The sequence below is a fragment of the Hypanus sabinus genome, chromosome X1 (assembly GCF_030144855.1).
Source record: "Hypanus sabinus isolate sHypSab1 chromosome X1, sHypSab1.hap1, whole genome shotgun sequence".
Taxonomy (NCBI): domain Eukaryota; kingdom Metazoa; phylum Chordata; class Chondrichthyes; order Myliobatiformes; family Dasyatidae; genus Hypanus; species Hypanus sabinus.
Window position 1 is genome coordinate 40,597,569 of NC_082738.1, and position 12,518 is coordinate 40,610,086.

General features: G+C 43.5%; 1 protein-coding gene across 3 annotated transcripts in view; it reads left to right on the top strand.

Moving 5' to 3' along the window:
• The first annotated feature begins 1,101 nt into the window (after positions 1-1,101).
• Positions 1,102-12,518, top strand: part of LOC132384852 (NGFI-A-binding protein 1-like) — a 63,758-nt gene continuing 52,341 nt past the window's right edge. For 2 of the 3 annotated variants that reach the window (XM_059956438.1, XM_059956440.1), the window contains exon 1: positions 1,102-1,564. The gene's annotated coding sequence lies outside the window, so the exon portion shown is untranslated. Of the gene's footprint in view, positions 1,565-8,145; positions 8,165-12,518 lie in introns of those variants that run through there. The other variant, XM_059956439.1, reaches the window with a different exon arrangement.

Sequence of the window (12,518 nt, forward strand, 5' to 3'; positions counted from 1 at the left end):
GTGGAACCAACTCACTCAAAGTCCTGTCAGAATGTTGATCCTGCTGCCTCCAGCCACAGAGTGGGTTTCTGCTTGAGAGGATTTTTGCTATGAGAAACCATTGCACAGTAACCCACTCAATTCAGTTGTGCATTCAAATCCCATTCCAGAGCTCTGCACACAAGATCAAGGCTGATGTCCCCAAATGCAGTACTGGACCCTTGGAGATGCTATCCTTCAGACAAGATATCACACCAAAGTTCAGTCTGTGCTTCCATGGTACATTCTAGAAACTTTACCCTGGTATCTTGGACAAAATTGGTAAAATTGGGTTTTGTCACATGCACTGAAGCACAATGAAAAACTTGTCTTCCAGATCAATCAACTACAACAGGTCATTGAGGTAGTACAAGGTAACCCACTAAGAGAGTGCAGAATAAAGTGTTCCAGTTACCAAAAAAAGCAGTGCAGGTGGGCAATAAGGTGTAAGTCAAGATTCTATCTTATTGTACTAGGGAACCATTCAATAGTCTTATAGCAACAGAATAGTATCTGTCCTTACATGCCTTCAGATTTTTGTATCTTCCCAACTGGGGTGGGTGGGGAAGAAGAGCAGATGCTTGGTATGGGTGGGGTCTTTGACCATAAGATATATGATCAGAACTAGGCCATTTGACCCATTTGATTATACAGACTTCTTTACAGAGGCAGCAGGAGTGCAGACAGGGTCTACGGACTCAAAATCAATTTATTTAGTCACGAATGCATTGCTGTTTCTGGGATCTTGCTGTGTGCTAAATTAGCTGCATTGTTTGCTATGTTACAAGAGGCTGCACTACAACACTACTTTGTTAACCACTAAAACAGCTGAAAAACATGTAAAAGGAGTTATGTAAATACAGATCTTTCTTTTTAACCCAGCACCCTTTATGGACTGTCCAAAATTCACAGGTCCATTACATTGCAAAAAATATAAAATGTATAACTAGCAAAATATTTCAAATTATTTAAAGAGACCCCGGAATATCGCAACGTTAGGCATCTGTACATATTTTTGACAGCAATTCGGGTAAAGACACAACTGTAACAAATAAATAATCAAAATTTAATTCCGATTATTTTGATATGGTTTGGAAGTAGAGTATCGAGAGTATAATCACCCTTTGAGGAGGTGTTGACTGGGTTTTGTCTGCCTTCTGATTTTTTTTGCACGGACCACCTTAAACGCCTGCAGTGTGACCCAGCTCCCCACCCTCAGAGGGAGCCAGCACCAGGGTGGGGAAAGAGATTACAGACACACTCTCCTCACTGGCGCCATTATTCGCTGCCGCTCTCAATCTTATTTTGCCGTGTTGGGTTATTTTTTTCCCTTTCACCCTTTATTTTGGAAACCGACCCACGTCTTCTTGTTGCATTCCAAACCTCTCCCCTACCACCCACCCTCCCATCACACCAGCACCACCCTCCCCCACCCTCCCCACAACAGCCCTTCCCTCCGCCCGTGTCCCGGGCTCCACCGGTGCAGCGAACCCCGGTCAACACTCGGAGCAGCGTCCGCTAGTATTCCGCCACCGCTTCGGCCAAGGTAAGCACCGCTGCCGGCCCGGCTCCGCACCCTCGGGCGCTCCCCAAACCCAGTGCCGTCATTCCCTCCGCCTTTGCCAGATGTTCAGGATGGGGGAGGGAGCACAGATCGGATCCCAGTTTCTTCCCCCCCCCCCCCCCCATGTTTCTCTTTCTTCTCAGTTCAGGGAAAGCGTTCCTAACATTTAAAGTGGTAATGCCTCCACTTCTTTTTCTCTCTTTCTCATGGGCCCCACCTGAAGTTGCTTGAATTCCTGATTGCTTTTTGTTGCGATGGACTTTCCTTCCTTGAAACCAAAACAAAAGCAAATACAGTCCCCTGCCCGATGAAGGGCTTGGTCCAAAATGTCGACTGTTTATTCTACCCCCCCCTCCTCCCCATAGAAGGTGCCTGACTTGCTGAGTTCCTCCAGAATTTTGTGTGTTCCTCACACTTCCCCTTCAACCTCTTACAGGACTGTAGCTAATAAAGTAGTTGTGGTCGCAGTTGGATTTGGGGTCAGAGTGTTATACAGCAGGGAAACAGGACCTCCAGCTCAACACATCCATACCAACCAATTTATCTACCTGAACTAACCTCTTTTGTCTGCATTTGTTGCCTGAGCTCTTTCTAACCATGTATCTTACAAAATGTCTTTTCTAATTGTATCCACATTCTAATTGCACCCACTTCTACCACTCCCTCTAGCAGCTTGCTCCACATATCCACCAAACTGAAAAAGTTGCCCCTGACGTCCCCTTTAAATCTTTCCCCCTCCATGTAAAATCTGTGTTCTGTAGTATTAAACTCCCCAACCTCGGAGAAAAAGACTGCGGCCTTCCATGTTTCACTCCTCATTTTACAAATCTCTGTAAGCTCACCTCTCAAGCCTTCTATGCTTCAGGGAAACCAGCCTCAGCCTTATAACCCAATTGCCCTAGTCCTGGTAAAGTCCTTAAATCTTTACAGCTTCCTTTTCAGCATTTAGGAAACCCCCAGAGCCAATCTGTACTCAATCAGCTCTCAGGGATCACAATGCATTCTTGACCGTGTATTGTTTCTCTTAAATAATGTTAATGAGCCTGAGCCCAACTTGGCATTGGTTTGGTGGAAAGAAATAGAGTTAAACATTTTTAGCACAAAAGTGCTGCCAAATAAGTGCTTCCAGCATTTCTTATTTTTATTTCAGATTTTCAGCATCTGCAGTTTCTCTTTGAGTTTTATCAACACATCGGTTCTGGTTGGAGATTAGGAGGAGGGGCATGGTGGGGGAGAGGGGAAGTGCATCTTGTGAATATTGTTTGAAGCCCTTCCACTGTTCTGGAGGTTGGGGTCGGGGTTGGAGTTTGTGATAAATGATACATGTTGAAAGAGCAGCTAATGATTTCCTCTTTTTGCAAAATAAAAGGCCCTTGATTATGATATGTGTCGGGAAATGGTGATTTAAAAGATAATAAAAGATTTGTGGCTCAGAATGCCATGAGTTTGTGGTTTATATTGCAGCTGGCATCAATGCTTTCTTCCGGTCTTTTTACCTGGATGAAGTTAGCTGAGTGTATTTATTGTTCCTTCCCTGCTTTAAGTGAGAAGCTGGTGCTGTGTTTACCAATTGTTTGTATAGTTAATTATAACTATAGTAGTTTTTTATGTATTGGACTGTAATACTGCTGCAAAATAAATTTTTTACACTGCACTGTTATTGTTTTACCTTATTCTGGCTCAATGTACTGTGTAATGATTTGATCTGTATGAACAGTTTGCAGGACAAGCTTTTCATTGTATTTCAGTACATGTGACAATAATAAACTAATACCAATTTCACAATATACACTCAGTGGCCACTTTATTAGGTACACCTGTACACCTGCTCGTTAATGCAAATATCTAATCGGCCAATCGTGTGGCAGCAACTCAATGCATAAAAGCATGCAGACATGGTCAAGAGCTTCTGTTCAAAAATAAGAATGGGAAAGAAATGTGATTTTGACCGTGGAATGGCTGTTGGTGCCAGATGGGGTGGTTTGCATATCTCAAAACTGCTCATCTTCTGGGAATTTCGCGCATAACAGTCTCTAGAGCGTACAGAGAATGGCGCAAAAAGCAAAAAATATCCAGTGAGCGGCAGTTCTGTGTTGAAAACACCTTGTTAATGAGAGAGGTCAGAGGAGAATGGCCAGAATGATTCAAGCTGATAGGAAGGTGACAGTAATTCAAATAACCACACATTACAATAGTGGTGTGCAGAAAAGTGTCTCTAAATAAACAATGTCATAACTTGAAGTGGTACGACAGAAGCAAAAAACCACAGACATACACTCATTAGCCACGTTATTGGGTCTACCTGATAAAGTGGCTACTGAGTGTATGTAAGTGATAATAAACCTGATTCTGATTCTGACATACTAGCCTGATCGAGAGCCTGTCTCATAGCTTTTATTTTTAATATAATCATCGATTGATAATGACAAGAGCAGCATCTAATACTGATCTGTTCTCGCCCCTGAGAGGGTAGAGGTGAGCGGCCTTTATGAACTATTGCTGAAGGTTCTCCCTCTGAGCCATTAGGTAGAGAGTTCCGGCATCGACATTCACTGCTGTCCTTCTCTTGTACCCATTGAGTATGAAACACTGTGCTGTATTTGTAATGTGACAGAATGGTTTCTGTATCAAAGTGTACATTTTGAGACAATTGTGTTCAATTCTTTGTTCCTTCTATACTTCTGCCACTGAAACAGCTCATCTTCCATCTCTCGCAGACAAAACATCGGAGGACCTCAGCGGCTCAGGCAGCATTTGTACAGGGAAATGAGTGGGCGATGCTTTGGATCAAGGCCGTTCGTCTGGTTCTGGACCTAAATCATCGTCTGTCTTTTTCCCTCCTCAGATGCTGCCTTACTCTTTGAGTCCCTACAATGTTTTGCGCGTTACTCCAGATCCCGGCTTCTGCTGTCTCGTGTATCTTCATCTCTCCCAGGGCTGGCTTGTCCTTCAAAGTTCCTGAGCTATATTTGCATCATCCCAGTCAGTCCCTCATCTCATTTATGCCAACTTGTTCTTGCTGCTTGCAATCATGTAATGTTTCTCTTGGTAACGGTAAATGGTGTGTTACCATTAAATGAATGTAAATATTGCCTGAGCTCAACCTGGCATTGTGGAAAGAAATGTGGAGTTAAACATTTTAGATCCATGTTACAGCATTTTCTGTTTTTATTTCAGATTTTCGGCATCTGCAGTTTTATTATTATTAGCATCAATTTTGGTTGGGAGGAGGGACATTGTGGGTATTAGAACAGTACAAGCCTTTGGTCCACGATGTTGTCCCAAAATTTTAACCTACTTGAAGATCAATCTAACACTTTGCTCACTACATAGCCCTCTGTTTTTCTTTGATCCATGTGCTTATCTAAGAGACTCTTAAATGTCCCTAATGTATCTGCCTCTACTGCCACCCCTCACGGTGCACTCTATGAACTTAGCACTCTCTGTGTTTAAAAAAAACCTACCTCTGACATCCCCCCCCCCCATTCTATCTTCCAACCACCTTAAAATTATGCCCTTTTGTATTAGCTATAGCTGCCCTAGGATAAAGGAGCTGGTTGTCCAGTCTATTTATGCCTTTAGTCATCTATCTACGACCTCTATCAAGTTATCTCTCATCCTCCGTCCAAAGAGAAAAGACCTAACTCACTCAACCTTTCCTCATAAGGTATGCTCTCTAATCCAGGCAGCATCCTGGTAAACTTCCTCTGCACTCTCTCTAAAGGTTCCACATCCTTTCTATAATGAGGCAACCAGAACTGAACACAATATTCCAAGTGTGGTCTAACCAGAGTTTTAGGAAGCTGCAACATTACTTAGCGGCACTTGAACTCAGTCGCCCAACTAATTGATGAAGGCCAACACACCATTTGACTTCTTAACGACCCCATCAACTTGTGTGGTAAAAATGTGATGAATCATCTACTCTGACAGATGTTGGTTTCTGAATCCATTCCCGAAGCCTTCTGCTTGTTGATTAATGTCAAGACCCCCTCCCCACCTCCACTTCTTTTGAGCCTGCCGCACCTTATCCCTTTTTTCCACCTCTGGTGCAGACTTCCAGCTCAACATATACCTCCTCAAACCCCACCTTGTCACTTAATGGTAAACTGGTTTGGAATTGGTTTATTATTGTCGCATGTACCGAGATGCAGTGAAAAGCTTGTCTTGCAAACTGTTCCTACAGATCACAGTTCAATCTGGTAGAACAAGGTAAAACAATAAAAATGAAGAATAAAGTATAACAGATACAGCGAAAGTAGAGTTCAAGTTCATAATGTGGTGGATTGTGAGGTCAAGAGTCCAACTTATTGCAGTCAGGAACTATTTAATAGTCTTACGACAGCTGTCCTTGAGCCTGGTGGCATGTGCTTTCAGGCTTTTGTATCTTCTGCCCGATGGGAGAGAGGAGACGGGAGAATGTCTGGGGTGGGAGGGGTCTTTGATGATGCTGGATGCTTTACTGAAGCAGCGTGAAGTGTAGTCAGGGCCCGTAGAGGGGAGGCTGGTTTCCATGATGTGCTGAGCTTGTTCACTCAGTGTCTGGTTCTCCCTCTAATCCCCACCCCAAAACTTACAGACCACCTAACACTAATTTGCTATAGAAAAGCCATTCTAATTGATGTTCTTTATCATATGTTATTCTCATCAACTTTGCAAAGATTTTAACTGAGTCCACTTTACTGTGTGGTTCTCTGCATCTGTGTGGTTGTGTTCCTCTCTTGTGTTGAGTGGCTGCAGGGGGAAAGTTTGTCACTGTTTAAAATGCTTGTGTGTGCTTTTGAGTGGGATTGGCATCAGTTGCCCTGCTGCATGTGTGCTGCGCAGTCTCTTAAAAAGAGGTGTTGGCAACTGACTAATGAACCACGGAAGTGGTATTGGACGTAAAGCTGGGGAGAAAGAGTTTGTGTCTGTCCAAAGATGCAGAATAAAAAAATTGGCAGGGAACCAGCCAAGGTGCTACCAGGTGGTCTTAGTGGGTTATAGAATTATACAGCATGGCAAACAGGTCCTTTGACCCAACTCATTCATGCTGACTAAGTTGCCTACCTGAGTTAGTCCCATTTCCCAGCATTTTGCCCATCTTCCTCTAAACCTTTCCTATCCACATTCCTATCTGAACATTTTGCTGTTGTAATTGTACCTGCCTCCACCACTTTCTTTGGCAGCTCGTTCTATATACCCTCCATCCACTCTCTGGAAAAAGGGCTCCTTTTAAATCTTTCCCCTTTCACCTTAAACGAATGCCTCCTAGTTATAGAACCCCCTACCCTGGGAAAAGTTCTGCAACCATTTACCTTATCTATGCAGCTCATGGTTTTATAATTCTCTATAAGGTCACCCCTGAGACACCTATGCTCCAGGGAAGCCCCAGCCTATCCATTTCTATTATAGCTCAAGCTAACGTTCTCATAGATCTTTCTGCACCATTTTGACATCCTAAAAATGATGTCCTAGATCTTAGGGAAGATATCAATAAGATTGAAAGAGTACAGAGAAAATTTATAAGGATGTTGCCAGGACTTGAGCATCTGAGTTAGAAGGAAAGGTTGAATAGGATATGACTTTTTTCCCCTGGAGCATAGGAGAATGAGGGGAGATTTGATAGAGGTATATAAAATTGTGAGGGATACAGATAGGGTAAATGCAAGCAGGCTTTTTCCACTGAGGTTGTGTGGGACTAGAACTAGAGGTCATAGGTTAAAGGTGAAATGTTTAAGGGAAACATGATGGGGAACTTCTTTACTCCGAGGGTGGTGAGAGTGTGGAAGAGCAAGCGGTGGATGTGGGTTTGATATCAACATTAAAAAAATATTTGGATAGGTACATGGATGGGAGGGGTATGGAGGGCTCTGGTTCAGGTGAGAGTTGATGGGACTAGGCAGATCAATGGTTTGGTGTGGACTAGATAGGCCAAAGTGTTTCTGTGTGGTAGTGTTCTTTGATTCTATCTTCCTATACCCAAGTGACCAGAACTACACACAATACGCCTTGTGTTGTCTTCCCAGTATCTTGTACAGCTGTAACATGATTATGTGGGGGAGAGGTCTATTAGTCATTCTTGGCCACCATCCAGGGAACTGTGTGGAGGCCGTGCTCATGAATATCGGGGGAGGGGTTTGGGCTGAGCTGAATGTTGAGGTGTGAGTCTGCTTGTAACAGGATCAGACAGATTGGCCTTACACACCATTGTATGAAGAGTCTGCATCATGTGGAAATCCCGGGCCAGCAAAGCAGATCTGCGCTTTCCTCTGTTCTATAGATTGTCTCCTGATTCTCTCAGCACTCCAGTGTCACTTGCAACGTGTATGGTTTTTAATGTTTGCATTCTCCCAGGTGGAACAATAAGTTTTATGTACAATACCACTTGCACTGCCTGTTACTCTCAGCAGCGGTGCGTTATTAATGGTTTGATAGAACTGCTCAATGCAAGGATCTGGCAAATGGATCGTTTCACGTTTTCCCTCATGTTTCAGCCCTACTTTGGCAGGAGGAACACTCAAGATGCTTCAGGAACTCGGCAGCATCTAAGGAGGGAAGTGGACAGTCGATGTTTCCGGTCGAGATCTTTCAACTTAAAGGGTTGGCATAACCTTGTGGGCTGAAGAGCCCGTACTGTTCTGTGTTCTGTGTTCAAGCTGATGTTGATGAAGGGTCTTGATCCAGAATGTTGACTGTTTATTCCCCTCCAAAGATGCTGCCTGACCTGCCGAGTTCCTCCAGCACTTTGAGTCTGTCTGCAGTCTCAGAATCAGAATCAGGTTTAATATCACCAGCACGTCGTGAAATTTATTAACTTTGCGGCAGTAATACAACGTAATACGTGGTAAATATAGAAAAAATGGAATTACAGCAATTATATATGTGTATATTAAATAGTTAAAATAAATAGTGCAAAAACAGAAATTTAAAAAAAAGTAGGGAGGTGCTATTCATGGGTTCAATGTCCATTTAGAAACCAGATGGCAGAGGGGAAGAAGCTGTTCCTGAATCACTGAGTGTGTGCCTTCAGGATTCTTCCTGACAGTAACAATGAGAAGAGGGCATGTCCTGGGTGGTGGGGGTCCTTAATGATGGACGGCGCCTTTCTGAGGCAATGCTCCTTGTCGATATCTTGGATGCCACGAAGGCCAGTATCCATGATGCAGCTGACTAATTCTACAACCTCCTGCAGCTTACTCTGATCCTGTGCAGTAGCTACCCCCCCACCCCCACCCCACCAATACCAGACGGTGATGGAGCCAGTCAGAATGCTCTCCACGGTGCATCTGTAGAAGTGTCTGAACGTTTTAGGTGACAAAACAAATCTCTTCAAACTCCTAATGAAATATAGCCACTGACCTGCCTCCTTTGTAGCTGCATCAATGTGTTGGGACCAGGTTAGCTTCTCAGGACTTTTTATTTTAAAAATGCGCATTATCTAATTGGTGAGGGATTGCAAAGCTGACTGAGTATCCTTGTGCACAATTTGCAGAAAGCTAAAATGCAGTCACAGCAAGTAATTAGGAAAGTGCTCAGAATGTTATTGCTGATTGCAAAGGGAATTGAACACAAAGGTAGGGAACTCCTGCTTCAGTTATGAGGGCATTGGTGAGACTGTACCCGCAGTACTGGGAACAATATTAGTCTCCTTATTTAAATGGAGGATGTTAAAAGCTGGAAAGTAGTTCAGGAAAGTGGATTATACCAACGCGACCTGGAATAGACAAGCTGTCCAATGATTTGGAGTATGAGTTAAGAGCAGGAGTAGGCTTGCCCCTCTCCCAACCCCATCTAATAAGATTGTGACTGATTTGTAAGGTCAACTGCAAACTACTCTTTACCCCCCCCCCCCCTAGTAATTTGCACACTACTGCTGATGAGATATCTCTCTACCTCTGGCTTAAGTTTAAGTTTAATTGTCATTTAACCATACATGAATACCCATGAATACAGCCAAACAGTGTTAATCTGGGGCCAAGGTGCAAAACACTCTACCAATAGTCATATAGAGCACATATAAGATATCAGTAAAGTACAGTCACACAAAAAAAATGTAGTCCAAGTCCCTAAGTCCATGAATGTTGCAGCAGTCTGCGGTCGAACACAATACAGCTTGCCTTCTGCCGAGTGAATACTAGAGAGCAGCGCCAAATCTAGTATAGGCACTGCGCCACACAGTCTGCGGCGCTCCGGGGAGCACCCGACTTTGATGCTTCCCCCAGGCGGCTGCAAGCATGGCTTTGAGGCCTAGTCCGCGCGATGGTTGAGGCCACGCTGCTCCCATGCAACCCACCCCCTGCAGTTCGCCAATAAACCAGTGAATTGGGCTTGCAGCATTCCACACCACCAATGACCAACAGGGTCTTGCGATTGCAAGAAAAGCAACTAAAATGATAACTCGCCGTTAGACTGCACAACTCCTTCGCGCACATACGCCTCTCTGTCGCAGGCAGCATCACGATCCGCACCAAGTCCAGCTCCTTCAGTTTCTCTGCCAATGAGCAACTTGCTGATGGGGTAGAGCTTCAGTACTTTAAATTCTTAATGTCCTGCAGGGTCGTGCAATCATAAAAAATACATTTAAAAAAGACAATAACACCTTTGGTTGACTCCTTAGAAACCACTGTGTCTGAGTGCGCTACCATCCTACTGGAATAAATTATTAAAAATATTGAAATACTCTGCTTCCAGAGTGATTTGAGGCAGTTCCAGTAACTCACAGCCCTCAGTGAAAACATTTCACCTCATCCTCGTTTTAAGAAAGAGCAGGGGCAAGTCATTCAGCCTTTCCTTAAGATCAAGACTGACCTTTTACCTCATCACCATTTCCTGTAGTATCTCCTCAGCTCTCAATTGAGGTATTAGGAATTCCCTAATAGGGTTGAAGTATACAGGATGTTTCTTCATGTGGGGGAATCACGAACTAGGGTTACTTTAAAAGTAAAGGGGTCAGTTGTTTAAGACAGATGAGATGAAATGTGTTCTCTCGGAGGGTCATGAAGTTTAGAAACATCCTCACAGGGAGGTGGAAGCATGGTCTGTCAATATTTATAAGGTAGAGATTGATAGGCACTTGATAGAGGTGAAAGTTTACTACAGAATGTGAATTTGTTGTTACAATCAAATCTAGATTGATCATAGAGTAGGTTAAAAGGTCAGCACAACATAATGGGCCAAATGGCCTGTACTGTTCTATGTTCTAATGAACTGACCGAGCAGCCATGAGTAACCTACTTAGTCCTACGTTCAGCCTGCCTCCCCATTTTCCTCACACTTGACCCAAAACTTTGTTTGAAGTGTCCTTCCAACAGCAGGTTGTAATCACATGAATGCTTCTTATTTTGAACAACACACAAAGCGCTGGGGGATCTCAGTGGGTCAGGCAGCATCTATGGGGGGAAGTGGGCTGATGGAAGATCTTGATTCAAAACATTAACTTGCCAACTTCCCTCCCACAGATGCTGCCTGACCTACCTAGTTAGTTCCTATAGCGAATTGTTTGTTGCTCCAGATTCCAACATCTACAGTCTCTCACGACTCAACTTTGCTGTATTTTGACTTAGTGAATGTAACCTATTAATATTTTTCCCTCCAAAGAAGTAATTTCGGCTCCTTGCATTGCAAATTTGCTCTCTCTTTAATCTTCATTGATTTTTAAAAAAAGATTATTTGTCACATTGAAATATACATGTGCATTAAAACACACAGTGAAATGTGTGACTTGTGTCAAATCAAATCGGTGAGGATTGTGCTGAGGGCAGCTCGCAAGTGTCACCACACTTCCAGCGTCAACGTAGCATTTCCACAACTTGTTAACCCTGACTATAAGTCTTTGGACTGTGGGAAGAAACCAGAGCACCCATGCAGTCAAAGGGAGAACATACAAATTCCTTACAGACAGCGACCTGAATCGAACCCTGATCAGTGATCACTGGTGGAGTAAAGCAATTATGCTAACTGCTACATACTGCACCATTTTCTAGCTTTCAATCTTGTCTAGTTGGCCTTGACTGATATTAATTTGGCTGGGACTGTAACAGAGGAAGACTAGTAGAGATTTAGCAGATGCAGGGATGGAAGATACCTATTTCCTTTAGCACAGTGGAGATTAACTAGAAGGTTTTTGATATAATACAACTGACAAAATGAATAGAGGGGCACTGAGAAGAAATTCTTTCACCCAGAGGACAATAGGAAGCAGGAAGCCTCAATGTAGGCTGGAAATACTTGGAAGAGCAGGAATACACATTAGGAGCTGGGAAGTGAAATTAGTTTTGTTTGCTGGGAAGTGATCGTCAAGTCACTGATGCTGACCCTTTGACCCAATGGGTCCATGCTGACTATGATGCCCACCCTGGCAGCTCGTTCATATACCCACCACCCTTTCTGTTTAAAAAACGTAGCCCTTACTCCCTTTTTAAACATTTTCCAAATCGCTTTAAGTCTGTGCTCTTTAATTTTACACACTTCTACCCCAGGAGAAAAGACGGTGACCATCCACATCTTGATTTTATATATTTCTATAATGTCACCCCTCAGCCTCCTTTGCTGTAGGGAAAACCTCTCACATTCTAAGGTGTGAAGTGTACAATGGACAAACGTTTGAGAGGGTGAGATCACTGTGGCGTCTACGTGCATGTTATTTAGGTTGACTGTGTCTTGTGTATGTGTGTGATCTGAGCCAGGTCCCAGCTGATGGTTGCGGACGGAACTCTGAGCCAAGAGGCGGAGAGCAGGTCTCATTGCCCACTGTCACAAGTGCTTTCTCTCATTTGCTTCTGAACCGTTATCTCACTTGCTGTGCATTCGTGCAAGCACAGGGACTTAAAGAAGTGATGTAACCAAGTCATTTTGGGCAGCTAGAGAAAGCTGTACCTCACTGAAGCTTCTGACTGCTGGATCCAAGGGGAAGGTAAATGTAAAACTCAGCAGCATTAGTGAACAAAAAAAGACT